The sequence below is a fragment of the Caretta caretta genome, chromosome 4, assembly GCF_965140235.1.
Source record: "Caretta caretta isolate rCarCar2 chromosome 4, rCarCar1.hap1, whole genome shotgun sequence".
Classification (NCBI taxonomy): domain Eukaryota; kingdom Metazoa; phylum Chordata; order Testudines; family Cheloniidae; genus Caretta; species Caretta caretta.
The window spans coordinates 15649790-15670671 of record NC_134209.1 but is presented as its reverse complement, the minus strand read 5'-3'; the positions used below and the strand labels follow the sequence as shown (position 1 = coordinate 15670671).

Sequence of the window (20882 nt, the reverse complement as noted above, 5' to 3'; positions counted from 1 at the left end):
ACACATTACCAGGATTTTTACAGAGGCTCAGCTTTGCAATTTTCCTATTGGGCCACTATCTGAGAACCTAATTAGGCCGTGTATTTCTAGAGAAAATTAAATGATAAATAGGGTTTAATCTGGCCAAGTTTCCAATTTCATTTTATCTACTGACTTCCAACTTCAATAGTAGAGAAAGGAACTGGACCATAAACTTCTCCTGAAGGTGAGGAAATGGCTCTAAGGTAAAAATACATGGATATGCAGGGTCTCTCCTTAGGCCTACGCCTCAGACAGGTGAGTGGAGAGGACAGAAGATTCCTTGCCCTTGCCCCTGCCCCTTACATAGTGCATGTAACAGACAGGCCCGTCTGCAGCCTCTGCACTCCAATGAGAACAGGAACTGCTCCTTCCATCCTCTCCCATGGGTGCACAGGGCCCCTTCCAGTGCCCAGTAGAGGGAATGAAAGTGGGCATTTGACCAGGGAAAACAAACGCCAACTTTCTGATTTCCCTGGGGCTGCTCCACCCCAGGCCCCACCCCCATTCCACGCCTTCCCCGAAGGCCCCACCCCTGCCCCACCTCTTCCCGCCCCGTTCCACCCCCTGCACCGAGCACGCTCCACCCTCGCTCTGCCTCTTTTCTCCCCGCCAGCACCTCCTCTCCGCCACTGAACTACTGTTCAGCAGGAGGCACTAGGGGAAGGAGGAGGAGCTGATCAGCGAGGCCTGCTGGTAGGTGCTGACCACCCATTCTTTTTTTTTTTCCCCGTGGGTGCTCCAGCCCCGGAGCACCCATGGAATCAGCGCCTATGCCAGGGGAAGTAAGCTGTGCCCTGGAAAGAGCTGTATTAGTGGCCATGTTCCTGCAGAGCAAAAAGGTGGAATCCTTTCCTGAGCTCGCTCAACAAGGCACAGCTCCGCCCGGCCATCAGCACTGGACTACGCCCAAATGATGCCATGCAGGAATTCAGGGATGATGATTTTTGACGGTCCTTGTTATTCTATAAAATTAGCTATTTGAGGTTATATGAGTCGAGAGCTCATTCTGGTGTTCCCCATTTCTAACTCCCACACTCTACCTACACTGGAAAAACTGCTCCTATGAGATCTAGTTGTAGATTTGTGGACAAGCACCTCAAAACCTGGCTCGGGGAAAGCTTCCTATATGCCACATACTTATCAATGACTCTCTTTCTCGTACACTAGGAGATAATGCAACTCACTGTCCCAGTAGCCTGATAGCAAGAAGTAATCTCCTAGCTAGGCCAATCAAAAGTCACAGCAGAATGCACAGGGCTCCCAGACGCACAAATTCCTGTATTTTACATTAAACCTACTGAGTCTCCAGGAAAATATTTCACATCCATTGGGATTAGTTAGGCTGAGAAAGGAAGGATTTCTGTGTGATTGGAAGTAACAAAGGTCCAGATCCACAAAGGGACTTAGGTGCTGGGATGCTCACACAACACGTAACTTTTAGAAAGTGACAGGAATAATGTGATCCCCAAAGCCTGAATTAGGCACCTAGGCTCCCAATCCAATGCATGGGGAAAGCTAGGTGCCGTAGCATGCGGCACCTAAAACCCTATATGTTAGGTGGGAAGCCATCTAAACTAGCCAACAGGAGAGGCTGACAAGAGGGATGTGTGTTAAGCCCAGCCCTACTTCAGAGATAGGTGCCTAAATCCAAGCTCTAGCGAAGCACCTGTCTCTGCTTGTGATCCACAGCCAGGAGAGCCCCTGCTGGAGTCAGGCAGTTTGCACAACTACGTTGTTCCTTGTGAGAACGAGTTAGGTCCCTACCTCACTCCACACACAACAGCGGGAGGAGTAGCCGCCCACCTTCAGCCCAGTGGTTGGAGCACTCACCAGGGATGTGACAGACCGAAGTTCAATGCCTCCACCTTGCCAAAGGAGGAGAAAGGATTTGAAGAGGCGTCTCCCACACCTCTCAGGAGAGTGCTCTAAGCACTGGACTATGGGATACTCTGATGTCGGGCTGCCTCAGTTTCTCCTGCCAAAGCTGCTCCATTGTGTATGAAATAACTGGTGAGATAGAGAACTGCTGGATTACCTGGTGGTAAAGGCAACCATTTGGGAGACCCTGGGGCTAGTCGCCCTGCTCCCATCACTCTTTCATTATTTATATGCAGTGGAATGGCTTCAAGTGACTTTAGGTGCCTATTGGGTGAGGTGGCAGCCGAGCAGGAATTTTGTGGATTGCAGTGGCACGTGAGTACCTTCATGGATCTGGGCCACACAACTTAATATAGCTTTACAGAAAACATACTAATCAGAGAGCACAGAACATGAGCAGCTGGAGCATCAGATGCTAGTGGACTCAAAAGGCCACACCTTGCCATATCATGAAAGCAATGAACTCACATCCTTGACTGGCTCATACAGGAAGTGGCTTGGTTTTATCTCTAGGAGGAAAAACCACTTAATCACCACTCTGCTCTGAAATAAAAGAGTATATACAGCTGCAGCTCAGTGCAGGGGAAAACCAGGTTGGAACAGAATGCAGTTGTACAGCAGAGGTGCTCCAGGGCATCCTTCCTTCAAGACCAAACTTTCTTGGGGGGGGGGGCAGGAGAAAAAAGTCTTCTTTTTACAGGGAAAGCATAAGTTGCTCTAAAAGTCACATTTCTCGCCTTCAGAGCTCAGCAGCGTGTGTGTTTATATTTCAACTATGTAAAAATACTTCCAGGTATTTTATGTTCATTCTCAGCCCCACATACAAGGAAAAGTAAGGAACATAACCATGTGTCAGCAGCTGGAAATCCTATGCACTCCACAAACTCAATGAAATCTCATCCCTGTGAGCCTAGGAGTTACATAGAAAATTACAATGAAGTGTGTTGGTGGGAAAAAAAACATGTGTTGCATGCATCAGATAACATACCACGGACTACTTTACAGGAATGAGTATATTTACCATACTTAGACTGGAAGTGCCATAGTAACTGATTTCATAAGGAAGCACTGTGATTATATATTCCTGGAATCTACAAGACCTGAAAAAGTTGGAGAACATTTATCTAGAGTCCATATTTAAGCAACATCAGATCTAACATAACATGTAAATACAGATTCTGTCACCCATACCAGTACCCTACTCCACAAGTGGTTCTGATGGGTCTACCCATAAAGTATTACTCATTGTGAGCAATGGTGGCTGAATCTGGCCCCAGGCTGTAAATGTCAATTAAGCAAAAATGTTTATTATATACAACCAAATAGGTGTGCAAAGGATTACATATGCTTCAAGATAGACTGACATACGGTCCATAAAATTAAGCACATATATAACTCTACAGGATCAGGTCCTAAGAGGTAAACAACAACCTTTGTAAGGGTTCACATTTCTGCTACGAAGTATGGTAGACTGATTTTACCATGCATACAGCCTGTTCTCTCTTGTGCACTTGTGTTATCTGTTCATTCTCTCTCTCTCTCATCACCCTCTCTATGCAGGAAAAAAACCCATCGTTGCACAGCTATCTTACTGTCATCTATTATTCAAGAAAGGTCTCATTGAATAAATGTCTGTTCAGAGGCTCTAAACAAATTTCATTTCTGAACACCAGTGTCTGCAGCCCAGCGGGCTATTTCAGCAAGATAAGATCACACATTTAATCAAACGCTTCAAAAAAGAAATACACACCAAGTTTGCTTAATAACGTTAAATAATAAAAGTGCAGTGTTGACGGCATACTAATTTTTTAGTGTTCTTTCTTCTTTGAGGGTTGACTCAATAGCCAAGGTCAAGCGTACATGGGATTTCTACTAATTAGGGTTTCTGGTAAGTGCTGGCTACTCTCTGGAGCTGTCTTCTCAAGCCACTTAACCATAGTTTTGCCCAAAACTGTGGCAGTCCCTCTTCATTTTAATGAAACAGCTGCACACATTCTATCCAAGTATGACTGACATAAAGGCCTAACACAATGGAGTCCTAGTCCAGGATTGACGCTCTTAGGCATTGTGATATAATTAATTTGTGTTAACAACATCATTGCTAAATCAATATATTGTGTGTAGATTGATGACAGAATTAACAACCTTAGTAGTTAATAAGGAACCACCATCATCAATGGCTGCATAGCTGTTATTACATATAGGTAAGTTACAAAAAAGAGCTCTCCTTTCTCAATCGCCCACTCATTATTTGGCTACAGCTTCTGTTGAGGTAAGCTGGAGCTTTGGTTAAGTAAGGAATCGTGGCCAGAACACACAATGTGAGCTTTGCCATTTATTTTGACTAAAGCAAGACTATCCCCTAAGAACAGCAGGAATCAGCCCAGCAATTCTGGACTTTATGATCTGCACCAGTCAGGCCAGATTTCCATTATGTGGTGTGATGGGGTGGAGGGATAGCTCAGTGGTTTGAGCACTGGCCTGCTAAACTCAGCGTTGTAAGTTCAATCCTTGAGGGGGCCATTTGGGATCTGGGGCAAAAATTGGGGAGTGGTCCTGCTTTGAGCAGGGGGTTGGACTAGCTGACCTCCTGAAGTCCCTTCCAACCCTGGTATTCTATGATTCTATGGAGATAAAGTAGTCACCGATAGAAGTCTGCATGATATACAGGCTAAGTCTATGATCTAATTTTTCATGTTTCCAGCAATGCTAGAGACAGACACTGTGATCTGCTTTGCCTCAAAACTACATGAGTTTTGGAGCAAATCTGGAGATCCTTACTCTGTGCCAAATTGCAACCCCTACATCTGTGGGATTCTCTACACCCAGAGCTCTCCCTCCCCCACAAATTTCTCAGGAGGGTGTTCTATGGATACTGAGATCCACATGGTGGAAGGGGCTGAGTAGGTAGGGCCAGATTTATGGGGGGGAAAACAAACTGACTCCTTCCAAAGATCAGGATGGAAGAATAATACAGACCCAAACTGTATTATCTTCCACTGCAACAGGGAGCCCCCTTAACGGTGTACTCAGGGCCACGAGGTGTCTGCTGCAGGAACCCTGTCACACATTCTCCAAGGGAACCATACTGCAACATGGCACTCACTGGAGACCCAGGTTTTCCCACAGGAAGGGACCATCAGACCCTCTGGTCTGACTCAGGTAAACTGCTCATAAAGTCATTAGAGCTGTGCCTAATAAGGCCAGAGTAAAAACTGAGGGCCAGATCCTGTCTCACACCAAGTACTACCTTACTCCTCAAGTATGCTCCTGCTGAAATCAATGGGATTTCTCACAGAGTAAGGTGTTCTACTCAGCTTCAGGGGAACAGAGTCTGACCCTGAAGAAAGAACAGCAGGATTGAGCCTTTGACAGATAGGGGATGTATATCTGCATTTCTTGGCAAATTAGGAGTGCTAGAACACTACTCTCGTTTTGTGTGTGAAGTCCAAGGTTCCAAAATTAACACTGTTCTACGTGGAAGGGCCATCTTTACACTACGAAACATTACACAGCTTTACACTATGAAACATAAATGATGTATCACGCGCACACTATTCACTTCCTCTGGAAGAAAATAGAGTACAGACTGTATTCTAATGACTCAAGGCCCAGATTGTGACATCTTCACTCACACTGAGTATCACCTTACATCACAAACTGTCCTATCAATGGGGCTACATGAGGAGTAAGGTACTACTCAATGTCAGTAAATACATCAAAGCCAAGCCTAACACAGCTATCCATTTGGCATAGTCTCCAATACCCTATTATTATTGAAAAATACAGATGCAACTAAATAAAATACATACAACAGGAACCAAGGGTTTCATGTTATATGGCAGACGTTTTTGGTACAAAAAATGTAGTATTTAGGGCTCATTGAAAAGAAAGAAAGAAAAAAAAAAGGATAGCCATCCTCCGTGAAGTAATCGATAGGAATTTGCAGCATTTTGAACTGACGAAGCGTCAGACAGTGACACAAATACTGGCAAAAACGCTGTGAAAGCAAAAGAGTTAAACATAATCTTTGAAACCCTCTTCAGTTCTACCCAGCGGTGAAATCTATTCACAAAAATGACTATGAGGACTCTCCCCCCTTTTGCCCCCACCAGCCTTTGGAATAGCTTTGAGGGAAGGAAGGTGAAAAAAAACAGGGAGCCATTGAAAAATCTCCTTACGGGGTCAGCTGTCAATGGAATGCATTTTAGTATTCAGGATACCCACCCATGCAGAACATCAAAAACTGGGCTTTGGTCCCTCCCCTATTCTCACAGGCTTAAGCTAATGCTCAGTTTCTGGAGCTGTACTGAATAGCAACACACACTGCCTCTGCGGGACTTGTAAACAGCAATACAAGCCAATCAAACAGAATGTGGGTGTAGTTTCTACTTCATGTTTCCCTTTTCTTGTGGCATACTCTAGCACAACAAATTTGGTACATTAAAAAAGGTCAACTGCTCCAAAGCTCCGTGTGTTACAGCCTTTCCCTCATCCCAGTGGGCAAGCAGACCTATACATATATGGATATAGCCGTTTAATTTAAATGTTTTATCCCCAGCTTTTAAAAACATGTTATTCATTTCTGCATAAAAAGAGAAATTTGTTTATTTCAGATTTAAACCTGTATAACTCTGGAACTCCTGTAGTACCTTTCTGATTTAAATCCTCTTTGAAATCTGAGATGCAAGGTCTCATCTTGATTTACAACAGTGATGTAAGCAAACTTTTTTGGGGTAAGAGTGCCATCCACTGAAGGAATCCCTCAAATCTTTTTTTTTTTCTGCCGATTTCCAATTAACTTCAGTAATACAAAGCTTAAAAAGCTGGTGATAAACTTGAAAGCAAAACATGGTTTGTACACAAAAGTCCTGGTACTGTCAAAATGATGTGTCACTGTCCGTTTTTTAAATCGTTTTTTTCCCCAAAGTTTTCCGTAAGATTCATGGCTCTTTGCAATGTATCCCTCAGTTGAAGTCAATCCTCGGATGCCACCATTCGTAGCTGTGAAATTTACATTCATGATGAGATTACAGTTCCAATCGCATTCCAGTTGAAGCTAGCTGAAAAATTCCCATTGACCACAATGGAAGATGGACTGGGTCCAATCACTCCGGAGTGGAAAGAGGCTGCAGGAGTACATAAACAAGGGCCAACAGAGACTTCAAGGAAATCTGTGGCTCCTCAGTGCTTCGGAAAATTGAGCCACTTTTAAAATCAGTGCTTAAATTTGGATGAATAACTTCACTCAGCCATGTTTGAGCATTTTGACCCAAGATTTTATTTTCTTCATACCTACATCTTTAACACATAAGGGAAGGGACAAAGGAAAAAATAAAAAGCAAGACATTTTCTCTCCGCACAATTCTCTCCATGAAGCACTGAAAGCATCTTAAAAACAGAAAACAGAGAGCTATAGCTTCTCCACTAGCAGCAATTTGTTTCCATTTTCAATAGTCAGAATGAAAAATAACGTTACCTCACGTCTAACAGAAATCACTGGATTAGCCCAGCGTTCCTATCCCTCTAACAGAGGGTCCCCTTCAAAAGTTCAAACAGCAGATTTACATCTGTAATTAGCTACTTGGCTGGTGAGTGGGGGGGATGGGTGAAAGGGTCATTCGGGAGAAGACTGACATCTTTTAAAACACATACTACATAATGTTTTTAAAATCATTATACACACACACGTAGTTTACGGGAGATTTACAAATTGCTCAGAGGTTCACCTCCTTTAGGACAGTCTTCAGGACAGGAGAAATCAGCTTTTGGGGCACTGGAATCAAACATTTCAACTCCTTAGGAGGGACCTAATTATAACAGATTTCAGAGGAACAGCCGTGTTAGTCTGTATTCGCAAAAAGAAAAGGAGTACTTGTGGCACCTTAGAGACTAACCAATTTATTTGAGCATGAGCTTTCATGAGCTACAGCTCACTTCATCAGATGTATGAATCTGATGAAGTGAGCTGTAGCTCACGAAAGCTCATGCTCAAATAAATTGGTTAGTCTCTAAGGTGCCACAAGTACTCCTTTTCTTTTTGCGAATTATAACAGAGCCACTTATATTCACACACTTTAAATCAGTAATCATCCAAAGACCTTCATGCCAATATACTGTCCCAGTGACTTCAGTGTGACTCCGCATGGTCATAAAATCACAATCATGGAGATTCCTTTATAGAATCAGGCCCTTTAGTCTTGATGCTTGACTTAAGTTTCAGAAACATTCAATTCCCATAGCTGTGTTCAGATACAGTGGGTCAGATTCTCAGATGGTGTAATCAGCATATGCCAATTTATACCAGTTGAGGATCTGGCTTAATCTGCTCAAAGCAAATGCAGTGAGAAAAATTAAACCAAGGGCCCAACCTTGTATCCATTGAAGTCAAAGTTTTGCTATTGACTACAATGGAAGTTAGATTTGAAGTATTCAGTTTATAATTACTAGAATTCCTCCTGCTTAATCACTGAAATGTTGACTGTGTTATTTACCAAATAAAAGGTATCATTTCATAAAATTGACATTGTTATGCAATATCTTAACAGATGCTATGTAAACTTAATGACAATTAGGCATTTAAGTTACATGTGTAATTTAATATCGGACTCACTGCTTCTAAATACAGCTTTACTCTCCTCCGAGCAAGATTCCTTTCATGACCCATGAAATGCAACCTATCTTGATTTTCATTTATATGTTCTCACTATAGTTTTAAAAATACACAGATCAGACTTCAAGTTCTCAATTATTTACACTGGTTCATTAAGACTGAAATATTGCTTCTTACAAGGATATTATATCAACTCCTAGAACAGAGATGCTGAAAATATATAGAAATACATTTGAAACAATACTGTAGCTAGGTTTCAGAGTAACAGCCGTGTTAGTCTGTATTCGCAAAAAGAAAAGGAGTACTTGTGGCACCTTAGAGACTAACCAATTTATTTGAGCATAAGCTTTCGTGAGCTACAGCTCACTTCATCGGATCCAATGAAGTGAGCTGTAGCTCACAAAAGCTTATGCTCATATAAAATGGTTAGTCTCTAAGGTGCCACAAGTACTCCTTTTCTTTTTACTGTAGCTAGGTCTCCTTTTAGTGTCAGTCCTTTTCAATTTTGATCAATAGATATTCTTTTCTCCATCTTGACTGTTCATTCTAAGTGGTTCCAAAAAACCAGAAACTGAAGACTTGATCTGTGTTAGGTTTCCTAGCTGAATTTGTTTCAATTGCACACAATATATTCTACAGACTATGCTGTCAGATGTTGGGCACTTCTGTACTGAAGTGTTTAACTACAGATGATGTGGTAGAAGAAGTCACAATATTTTCCAACAGCTCAAGTTTTCAACAAAATGATCTGTTGGTTTATATGTTCAAATATATACTCATGCGCATACATATATATTATACACACACGCACCCACCTTCCAACCCCCAAGGTCCAATCCAACTCTTGCTGAACTCAATAGTATTCCCTTAGAAGAGTGTGCAAATTGTTTGAAGTATAAATGAAAAAACGTGGCAATGAAATTCTGATTAACTGGTGGCAGAACTGCAATATTGTATTGTATTAATTTGTACCATACCATGATCCGCAACAAAGACATTTAAAAATGTGTTTTGTTTTAGTCTATGTACACCAAGTTATCCCAGTCTCTCCTAGAGGAAATGAATGGTGGTTTCAATCAGTTAGGATAAATCCCATTGGACAGTGCTGTTGTACAATCAAAAAGGTAGTCCAGAAAAGAGAAACTTAACTTTTGATTCCTTGCCAAGCAAGATTCTACCCTACCATAAACAGACCTTTGGTGTGCTAATTGACCAACACATCCATCCTGCAGCTGAAATTGGAAGCTGGCTTCGTGCTTCAAGTTCCTCATATACACCACTGAATGGAGGAACTCACAATTTGCACAATGGGCCCATCAATTTATCAAATTTCTTTTCTGCCTCACATCTCCCAGTTGGCCCCATACTGCCATAGATACTTAATTACAGACTCTAACCTCGCATTAAATTCAATAAAAGTTTTGCCACTGGTGACTTTAGAGGGAGCAAGAACACATTTACATATGCACTCTACACAAAGCGTAGTCTGGAATGAAACTGCTTCTTGCTGACATTAATGAAGAATTTGTAGCTAGAAGCCAGTATTCATTGGGGACAACAAAACTTAAAATCAAGTTGGTCCCTGCACAAGCCAACTTTAAAGCACCATGGCCGGCATACAGAAATATGACAAATGACAAGTGTTTTAAACTAGGTATCTTGTGCATTACTCCAACTACAGCTAACTCAGAGCTACAGTACGGACAATGGAATACAATTTTAGGCTGTGAGGAATCACATCAAAGATTTGAGTATAAGTCAGTTTCTCTATAGATAAATAGCCAAGACTTTAAAAGTGGGTGCCTATGGTCAGGCTCCTACAGCTCTGTTTAGGCACCTAAAGTAGGTGGTCTGATTTTCAGATGTACTGAGCACAGAAGCTCTGAGTGTCTTCAAAAATCAGTGGTTACCGCTGGATGCTCAACGCCTGTGAAAATTAGCAAAAAGAAAAGGAGTACTTGTGGCACCTTAGAGACTAACCAATTTATTTGAGCATAAGCTTTCGTGAGCTACAGCTCACTTCATCGGATGCATACCGTGGATGCATACCACAAGTACTCCTTTTCTTTTTGCGAATACAGACTAACACGGCTGTTACTCTGAAACCTGTGAAAATTAGAAAACTTGCATAGGTGTCTACATAAGGAGTTAGGAGCTGTAACTTGAAAAGCTTGCCAAACACCAGTTGTGAAAACTTTGTATCAGAGGCTGGCATAGCCATACTTAAGGATGACAAAGAATGTTCCAGTGTTCTACAAATATCCCATAGGAGAGTAAATGGCTACAAACAAAGCCTAGAACATGGTTCTTCACACTGTAAACATTTAAATTTTTATATATAGATATGGATAGAGTGCATTTTCAGTATTCTTGCTATAGCTACTGGGCAGCTGTAGGAGGAAAAAGACATCAGCAGAGAACAGCTAGAAGTTCAAGGAACTGGAGTGAGGTCATTTGAGTTCTTACACATGTAGTAAGTGCCTCTTAATCCCACTACAAGAACCAGCCCAACCAATGACAACAGCAAAAGAAAAGGAATACTTGTGGCACCTTAGAGACTAACAAATTTAGAAACAGCAAAAGAGTGGCAGGTCTCTGTGCGTCTCTATGCTATTCAACAGCCCCAGAACTCTCCCCAATAAGCTACTAAGATTATGAGACCCAGCACTCAGCATGATCTAAGCATCTCTGAGATCAAATTTTTTAGTATTATTTCTGGATTTTCCCTAGATAGAGCATACCAAGAGAATGAGTTTTCTAGCCAGAATCACCCTAGATCCTAGCATCGACCCTCTCACATCTACTGAGCAACTTAATTTTTTCAAAGAAAAATACAGAGCCAGCACTCATGTGAAAAACTTAAATGAACTGATTGCACTCCAGGTAACGTTTCTGGCCAAAACTCCACACTACACACCCTGTCTCTTCCTATAAGCCCTTTCTGCTGTCTCAGTCCCACCTCCCTCACCTGTCTTTGCACCTTATTTCAGGTATGGACAGTGTAAAATAAACCTCTAATAATGCACACCAGCCCTCCCGCTTCTCCCCACATGCACTTAGACCATGTTGTTCATGAAATGTCCCCAGTTCTAGCAAGCATTCCCGTTCCAATGACCACACTCTTCTCTATACCTCATACTTGTTTTTATTGGCACTGTACTTATTCATGCTTCCAATGTGAAAAATCCTCAGGGCAGGGAAAATATTTTTGGTTGGACACACTGACTAAGTGTATAAGTCAGGCACGCTATACAAACGTCAAATACTAATACAGTTTGCCCATCCTTAATTCTTAATTGTTTCGTAGATTAGTCACTTCCATAAATCCTAAATGAATTAGAAAATAATGGAAACAAATCTATTTTAATGTTCTTCAATCTTCTCAGATCAACAGAAATTATTTTTAATAAAATAACAGTGTTGGCTAAAGAGGTCCATGCCACACCTTTATAAACTCACCAAAAAGGAGACTGAACAAAGCACACACCTCCAAAAAAAACCATTAAATGTAAGAGGCCACATCTAGCACAAGTATTTTTAAAGATCTTCCAATTTAGGCTTCATGGAAAGAATAATCTGGTTTCTCTCACAAGGCTGTGAAATACCTTGAGAAGCTTTGTAATTTACTATGTTGTAACACGTGCAAAATGTACCACTGTCCAGTCAGTAGATTCAATGGGAGGTCTTACATCTTCACCTAAACTCTGCTCACATTTTACATGTACCTAAGGAAGCAATCACTTCTTTTATCGTCTGCAGACAATAGAACCAACTGTATCTCAGGGAAGCAACAGGGTGTGTGCTGTATTCTTTAATTAACAAGATCAGTTGGGGAATAAAACTCAAGCACTCCTACCACATCACCTTCGGCTAAACCCTACAACAGAGATGGACACAACCCAGATGACATCACAACCTGTGGAATGTATGAATACTATGGAACACATGCTGCTAGGAAACAAAGGACACTGATGATACCAAATCTTCAAATGTACAGCCTTGGACACACTTAGGATAAATTTTCTAGATTGAGAAACAAATCATTCCATGTTCCCTCAACAACCAACTCCTATCTTGAGCAGAAAAACAGCAGAAGGGAGAATTGGTAACCTTACGCTTGCTAAACAGTATTAAATTGCTTATATATTCAAAAATTATAGCTCACTGTTTTTCTGCGGCTAACCTGCCTTGCAATTAAACATGCTTTATACTAATATTAAATGTTTTGTCTCCCCCATGCATTCCAAAAGATAAACTATATCTTAATTAATCTGAGTGAGGGGTGAGTCAAAATTCAATATTTTCCTTTTAAGAACCTCAGAACATGTGGAAATCGATATGCAAAGGATTTGCATCTGTGTTCATTTTGTTGTTGTTTTGGTTTGGTGTAGTAACAGGAGACAATACAGTTACCTTTAGTACTTTATGCTAAATAAGGAAAACAGACTTATAACAAACACCAAAACAGCAGCAGTTTGAATCACAACAAAGGGATTGTATCACCACTATTAATATTGTGGCTAATGAAATTTGAGGTGAGTTGTTCTACCTTAAGAAAAACAAATCATAATAGAGCACTAACCTTAAGTTTGTAACCAAACACTGACACTGATACATGGAATTTTCTCTCTTCTTGCTGTTAAATAAGGACAGGGTAGATTTTTCTCTTTTTTGAAGAGCGGTCCCTTTAAATCGTACACCTTATATAGCCCATAAAACTGTAGAACAATTTTTCCAAAATGAATACACAGTGGAAGCATTTTTGTACCCCGAACCCTGGAAATTATGATATATTGGCTCCACAAAACACACACTATTTCTCAATATCTAACAGCTAGTATTGGCTACGCTCTCTTACTAGATAGCGTTTCAAAATGATAACGGAGAAGCCTCCAAAAGACTTCACTGAAGAATGATTTTTTTTTCTTGGCTTGGTTTTGAAAATCTTGATCTAATGCTTTGGAATAATCCGTGCAAAAATACAGAAAGCAATCATAAACTAGCAGGCTGCCTATCTGCCTTATAGCAAGACACAGAAGGCATTTTCCCCCTTTCCCTGTCTCTTCCCATCTCCACATTTCCTAAGCAACTGGCTGCATGGAATCCAAACCAGGAGTGCAAGAATTCTAATACTTCCTCACCAGTAATGTGAATGGGAAAGTAAATACAACAGACATCAGTTGTTTTGCCTGTAGCTACGATTGTTACAGAGATACACAGCAATTCGTTTTTTCGGCTGTTTACAAATTGTTTTAACTACCACAGAGAAAAATCACACATGAAGCCTACCCAAGAGGTTCCTTTTATACCTACCTCCTAATCTCTCTCGCAAAATATAAACATCTGTGCATCTGGGGGTGGGGGGGGTGTGAACAAAACAACCTATCCCGGGCTATACTGTTGCCATTGGCGACATTGTACTTAAGTCTGTTAATGAGATCCAGCCCTCGAAGACAAAATCCCAGGGACACAGTGCAGATTTTGGGGCGCTGCACCTAACATCTTCATGAGCACTAAATGCGCCGAGCTTTGTTAGACTAGAATATGCCGACGGGTTCCTCTACCGGGCTCACCGCCTGTACTAATCAGCAGCCGTGCAACCAGATTTCCAAGTTAAACAGTCACAGGATGATTGCAAGGGAACAGCAAATAAACAATTAAATGGGCAAATAAAACGAGCGCTCAAGAAAGGGATGCAATTTTCATCCTCCACCCTTCTGTGCCGGCCCCTCTTGCTCACATCCCTCGCTCTGCTGTACGCCAGTCCTGCTCCCGTAGCCGGCAAAGGGGCTGCTTCAAAATCCAGATCTCCAAGGGAGGAGGGGGGGACAAGCTTTGATGGCTCTTAAAATCCTTAAGACACCTCAGCCGTGTCTCTCTCCCAGTGCCGGGTGAGGAGGTGCCCGGAAAGGCTGGGGAAAGGTAGGATGGAAACCCCTCTTCCCCACCCCTCAGCTCAGCAGCATGCACGAATATCCCCGCTCGCCGCCCGGGAAAGCGGTGGCTTACTGGGGCCACCCTTCCTCGCATCCCTCCCTGCCTCCAGCCACGGATGGGTTTGCACAGCCGGCATTTCGCAGGAGAACACCGACCAACCCAGCGGCCAGGCGCGGTGCCTTGCCTCGGAAGCCGGAAAAGGGGAGGCGGGGGGAGGAAAAAAATAAAATAAAAACCCATCGGGTCTCCTTCCATGCCCCCTCCCCAGTGTGCGCCGCCCCTCCCTGTCGCCCCATCACCTGCACAGCTCCCAGCCGGCCGGGCGCCCAGGCACTGCCCGCGGCGCAGCACCGCCCGCCGGCGCCCCGAGATGCGCACAGCGCTATTTCCAGGACAACCCACGCTCCGGGCTCCGGGCGAAAACTACCCTGGGGGACCCACGCCGTGCAGCGCCCCCCGGGGGGGCGGGACTCCTGCGCTCCGCGGGGGCCGAGGCAGGAGAAGGCGACGGGGGAGGGAGGGGGCATTTAGGGGCAGTTACCTTCAGTCCTCGCCCGGTCCTGGGCGCTCCGTCCCCATCCGCTCCTCAGCAACCTGCAGCGGCGGCGGCGAGCTGCCTCCACCAGCCGGCCATGGGAGCCGGGCGGCCGCTGGGTCCCAGCCCCCCGCACGCAGCACCGGGGTGGGGGGGGGGCTAAGCACGGAAACGTGGAGGGGGAGGAGGGGGGAATAACCCAAAGTCGCTCCCTCGCCTCCTGGCCCCTGCGAGGGGCGGGCGCTGCCGGGGAGCCCGGCGCCCTCCTGGCCTCCCCGCTCCGCGGCTGGCCCCCCTTCGGGGCGAGGTTACGGCCGCGGCCGGCGGCCCCGCGCACCCCCCGGAGCAGAGCAGCGGCTGGGCTGCGGCAGAGTCATGCCCCGGGCGGCCGCTGCTCGCGGAGAAAAGACGCCGCCGCCGCCGCCGCGGAGAGACCACGGGGAAAAACCATCCCCCCGCCCCCTTCCCCCGCTCCGCCGCCGGGCTCAGAGCCCCCGTCCCCGCCGCGCGGCCGCCGCGCTCCGCATGGGGCCGCCGGGGGCCCCCCGCCTGCCTGCCGCCCCTTCCCCCGCAGAGCCCACCCCTGCCTGGGCGGCGTGCGCCGAGGGGGGCTCGGCTTAGCGAGCCGGGCAGCTGCGGGCGGGCGGGAGCCGCCGCCGCCTCCTCATCGCCGGGCAACCAGCCGCCGCCTGCAGCCCCGCAGCGAGCGAGCGAGCGAGCCGGGCTGGGGACGCGGGAGGGCGGCGCGGAGCCGAGAGCCAGCCGGCGGCCGCACGCAAAACCCGGCTCCGGAGCTCGTGCTGGCTGCGCGGACGCGGGCTCCACCTACCGCGCGGCACGCGCACTGAGGGGAGGGGGGCTGGGGGCGCCCCCCCCCCCCAGTTCCTTCGATGGGGCAGGAGACGGGCTAGGGCTCCGGGGGCAGCCTGAATCCGGGCTTAGGGTCTGAGGTCCTGGCGTGTAGCATCTTGGAGCCCCGCGGTGCTAGGCGCTGTACATGCCTAGACCCAGAGCCAGGCCCTGCCCCACAGAGCTTACCAGTTTATCCCGCGAAACACACAAAGGGGGGCAGGGTAAACTGAGGCACAGACAGGGGGAGTCGCTTGCCTGTGGCCACCCAGCAGGTGAAGTTGTAAGGCCTTTGAGGAAGGGACTGTTGATTACCGTGTGTACCTACAGCACCTAGTAGAACTGGACCCTGTTCTCAGCAGGGGCTCTAATACAAAGAATACACACATATTTATTATTATTAAAGAGAAGGGAAAGCCCCCCTCCCTATCCCGCACAACAGCGCAATGCCCCCCACGGGCCTCAGCCCACGAGCAGTTGTTTCCCACTCTTCCTCCCTCTCCACCCAAGCACTTCAGCGCTGCCCTTTGGCCATGCTCCTGGAGCAGCACGCCCATGTGCCTCCAGGTTTCCTCAGCTGCAATCCGTATCTGATGCCCATGCTCTCCAGCATCCCTTTCTCTTACTCTCTCCTGTCTCCATTGCACCTATCATCCAAAACCTCCTTGTTCTCCACACTTCTTTCCTGGTACCCTGACCACAGCTCTAGTTGCCTCTCTTACCCCTCCATGCAACCTCTCAGCTTCCCTTCACTTCCCTCTCCCTCTGCACACAAGGGCTCTCAAATTTCACCCTCCTCCCTCTCTGAGACCCTACTGCACTCTCATTCCCTCCCCCACCCCAGCCTGCATATTCCTCTCTCCTCTCCCTGTCCTGCCTCTCTTTCGACTTCCCCTCCCATCCTTCCAGCTCTTCTTGCAGGAGGGTGATTACACTGCTACTGCCAGTTCTGACAAGTAACTAGATCTTAGCCCCCCAGGGAACCAGTCTGAGAAACTCCCACTCAGGTGGGATGTTCAGCCATGCTCAAGAGGAAACACCCCTCTAATTGGCTGGCTTCCCCGCTGCCCTGCCTCCTAAGAGAAGAGCAGCCAATCAGGGTGGCTGGAGGAGGCAGGCAAAACACTGCCCCCTCCCCTATCCCAAAAAAACTCTGGAGAGAGAGCAGAAAGCACCCAGCTAGTCATATAATGAGTCAGTCAGTTCTCTCTCCCCTCTCCATACAAAATTACTTACTGTGAAAAGCCACAAAAGGTTCTCACAAAACTGGGTGACTGGGCAACAAAATGGCAGATGAAATTCAATGTTGATAAATGCAAAGTCATGCACACTGGAAAACATAATCCCAACGATACATACAAAATGATGGGGTCTGAATTAGCTGTTACCACTCAAGAAGGAGATCTTGGAGTCATTGTCTCTGACAACACCCACTCAATGTACAGCGGCAATCAAAAAAGCGAATAGAATGTTACGAACCATGAGGAAAGGGATAGATAAGAAGTCAGAAAACATCATAATGCCTCTATATAAATCCATGGTTCGTCCGCACCTTGAATACTGCATGTTATCTGGTCACCCCATCTCAATAAAGATATATTAGAATTAGAAAAGGTACAGAGATAGGGTGACCATATTTCCCAAAGGGAAAACGGGACACTGTGTTGGGCTAGCCAGCAGGAGGTGGGAGCTGGCATCGCTGCTTGCTAGAGCCCTGCCTGCCCCCCACCCAAGCCCTGCCTCCCCCTCTGTGCGGGGCTGGCATCGCCACTCGCTCCCCCCACATGTTCCTCCACACCCCACTTTTTCACAAAAGTGGGTATTTGTCCCGTTTGCTCTTGCCAACTGATGAAGTTGGCAAGAGCAAATGGGCCAAACGCTCACTTTTGCAAAAAAGTCGGGACCGCACTTTAAAAAGGGACTATCCTGGCCAAAACGGAACGTATGGTCACCCTCTACAGAGAAGGGCAACAAAAATTATTAGGGGTATTCAAATAGCTTTCGTATGAGGAAAGAGTAAAAAGACTGAGACTCTTCAGCTTGGAAAAGAGAGGACCAAGATAGCTAGAGATCTATAAAATCATGTATGGTGTGCAGAAAGTGAATAAGGAAGTGTTATTTACTCCTCCACATAATGAACCAGTGGCCACTCAATGAAATTAATAGGCAAACAAAAGGAAGTACTTCACACACCACACAATCAACCTGTGGATCTTGTTGCCAGGGGATGTTGTGAAGGCTAAAACTATAATGGGGTTCAGAAAAGAACTAGATATGTTCATGGAGGATAGGTCCATCGATGGCTATTATCCAAAGATGGTCAGGGACACAACCCCATGCTCTGGGTGTCCCTAAACCTCTGACTGCCAGAAGCTGGGAATGGACGACAGGAGATAGATCACTTGATGATTACCTGTTCTGTTCATTCCCTCTGGGGCACCTGGCATTGGCCACTGTCAGAAGACAGGAGACTGGGCTAGACGGACCTTTGGTCTGACCCAGTCTGGCCACTCTTATGTTCCTGCAATGCCAGGACTGGTAGGGAGAGGAGGGTGAAGAACTTCTGTAGCTGCTGGAGGAGCAGAGGTGGGGGGCAATACTGAGGGTGCTGCATATTTACTTGATGGGCGAGGGGGTGGGTAGATGTAGGGATGGGGGGAACACACATTTAAATAGATTTTGGGGGAAACGCTGGGAATGCCACACTACCAGACGGCCAGTAGCGGGGGCCAGCACCACTGGGAGCATTTGGGAGCACTGGCAACACTAAGTCATACACGTGCACACATGGTGGACAAGGGGAGTTCAAAAATCAAGACAGACCAAAAACCACAGTACATCTGTGTGGGCTTTTTTAAACAAACCTCATGCCTTGGGGGCCAATCTCAGGACTTTTGGGGGGGTCTGATGCCCGGGTTTTGAATGGGGGGGGGGTTAGCAACACTGTAAAGATGCTGGATGGCGTCAGGACCCCCAGCAATAAGTCGCTTTCAAACCATTCCTGCAGCTCACACCATTTTAAGAGCTTTGCAATCTGGGAGCTATTTGCAGTGTACAACAACACTAACTTCATTGATATGACAAATTCATAAACAATGGAACATATCTTTGTATGCCAGCAAATGATGCACTTTCTGTTAACTCCCAGCATAACTCACCTATCTGCAGCTATAGTCATACAAAAAATCCTCCAGTAACACCTCCTAACTCCTCCAGCTTTCTGTTTCTTTCCATTGCTTCTTCTTCCTGACTGCTCTCCTCTTTCTGCTTTGGCTGCCTCCCTACAGCTTTGCACCAAATCCCCATCTTCACCTGAGTTCCCCACCCCTCTGCCTTACCTCATGGGTTCCTCCCCGTGTCATCCTTGCCTGTGCTTCCCCTGGGCTTCCAACCTTGTACCTAACTTCTCCCCCAGTGCCCACCTGCATCCCGTTCAGTCCCTGCCTAACCCCATTTTCCATCCCTTCCCCCTACTCAACTTTCATCCTCCCTATCTATGTCCCTCTTCCACTCCCATATTTTCTGCTTCCCCACCTCCACCCTATCCCCCTAGGTCTGCCTTCTGTCCCCTCCAATATCTGCCTTCCAGGAGATCCCCCTGCAGTCCTCGCAGGAGAGGAAGCAGCTTAAATAGCAGACTGGCAGTGCATGTGAGAAGGGTGTGTGGGTTAGCTAGCTTCGAGTTGGGAGAACTGCATAGGCGGTGAGTTAAATGGGCCCCTGGTGCCCGTGCTCCACCAATATTCAGGAACGTGGACCCAGCTCCACCAATGGTTGGACTTATATTTTCAGAGCTGTCCCATCCTTAGGACAGACTGGGGCAACTTCCTCGGGCCCTGCAATTTGGGGGCCCTGCACTTCAGGGGGACATGGGGTCCAGGGCAGCCTGGAAGGTTAGCGGGGGGCCTGGTGCTGGCAGCAGCGAGTGACCCGGCCCCAGCCTGTGCCACCCCATCCTGCCTCTTCCCGCCCCTTCTCCGCCCTCACTCCACCCCTTCCCCCAAGCCCCTATCCCGCCCCGCCTCTTCCCGCCCCGGCTTCGCCCTTCCCTGCCCCCATTCCACCCCTTCCCCCAAGCACCTGCCCCTCCTCTTTCTGGCTTCTGCTCCCTCTCCCCGAGCGACACTGGGAGCCGGTGGGACAGAGAGGGGCAGGCTGGGGCTGGGTCGCTCGCTGCTGCCGGCGCCAGGCCCCCTGCTAACCCCCCAGGCCGCCCTGGACCCCACGTCCCCCTGAAGCTCAGGGCCCCCCAAAGTGCGGGGCCTGGGGAGGTTGCCCTGGTCCGTCCTATGGACGGGATATCTCTGCTTGGACCTGTTCTGGGCACCACCAAAAATTATACAAACCTGGTGCCCTTGGGGAGAAAGACTAAAGAACAGCCGTCTCCTCTCCAGGTTGAAAGCTTAAGGTGGGGGGACTGTCTGCCTCCTCCCTTCTGGTAATTATAACTATGCAGCTGTAAGTAATAATTGATAGCTTAATCTTGTTGTTGTTATATTATACTTCATTATATTTTAGATGTTTGTAAAGGGCCTCTGGGCTGGAAAGGGCTGGCTGAAATTATTAATATTTTTCTTAAGGATTTTTTGTTTGTTTTGCGTGAATGATGTAAAATTGAAATGTTTTCTGTAAAAGAAAGGCAGAAGAAATATACAGAAGCAAACTTTTCACATTTATAGAAGGCAAGTGCTTCTGGGGTGTTTTTAAAAAGTAGTAAACTTGATTCTACAAAGCACCCAGGGCTACATCTTTGCAGTCTTTCCTCACCCAAGATCCCCAGTGACTTCGTGAAGTGCAGGGTAAGCATCCCTTAGTCAGCAGACTCCCCTCTAGAGAACTAAATCATGAATATAAGGTACATAGCACCCACTGTACATGTTAATATATGAATGTGGTATAGTGAGGACTGTGTTAGGATTGCAAGCTATCACTTTAAGAGTGGGGTTTCCTGGTCCTGCTTGCAGGCCAGGGGGCTCTGTAGGGAAGCATGGGAGCAACAGGAGTCAGTCCATAGCCAGACAGCTTAGAGTAAGGTGGGATGAGTTGTGT

At 46.3% G+C, this 20882-nt stretch overlaps 1 protein-coding gene across 30 annotated transcripts in view; it reads right to left on the bottom strand.

The window, feature by feature from the left end:
- Positions 1-15422, bottom strand: part of ADGRL3 (adhesion G protein-coupled receptor L3) — an 810612-nt gene extending 795190 nt beyond the window's left edge. For 8 of the 30 annotated variants that reach the window (XM_048848466.2, XM_048848467.2, XM_048848463.2 and 5 more), the window contains exon 1: positions 14991-15421. The gene's annotated coding sequence lies outside the window, so the exon portion shown is untranslated. Of the gene's footprint in view, positions 1-14748; positions 14831-14990 lie in introns of those variants that run through there. The other 22 variants (XM_048848437.2, XM_048848443.2, XM_048848445.2 and 19 more) reach the window with 8 other exon arrangements.
- Positions 15423-20882: the final 5460 nt, after the last annotated feature.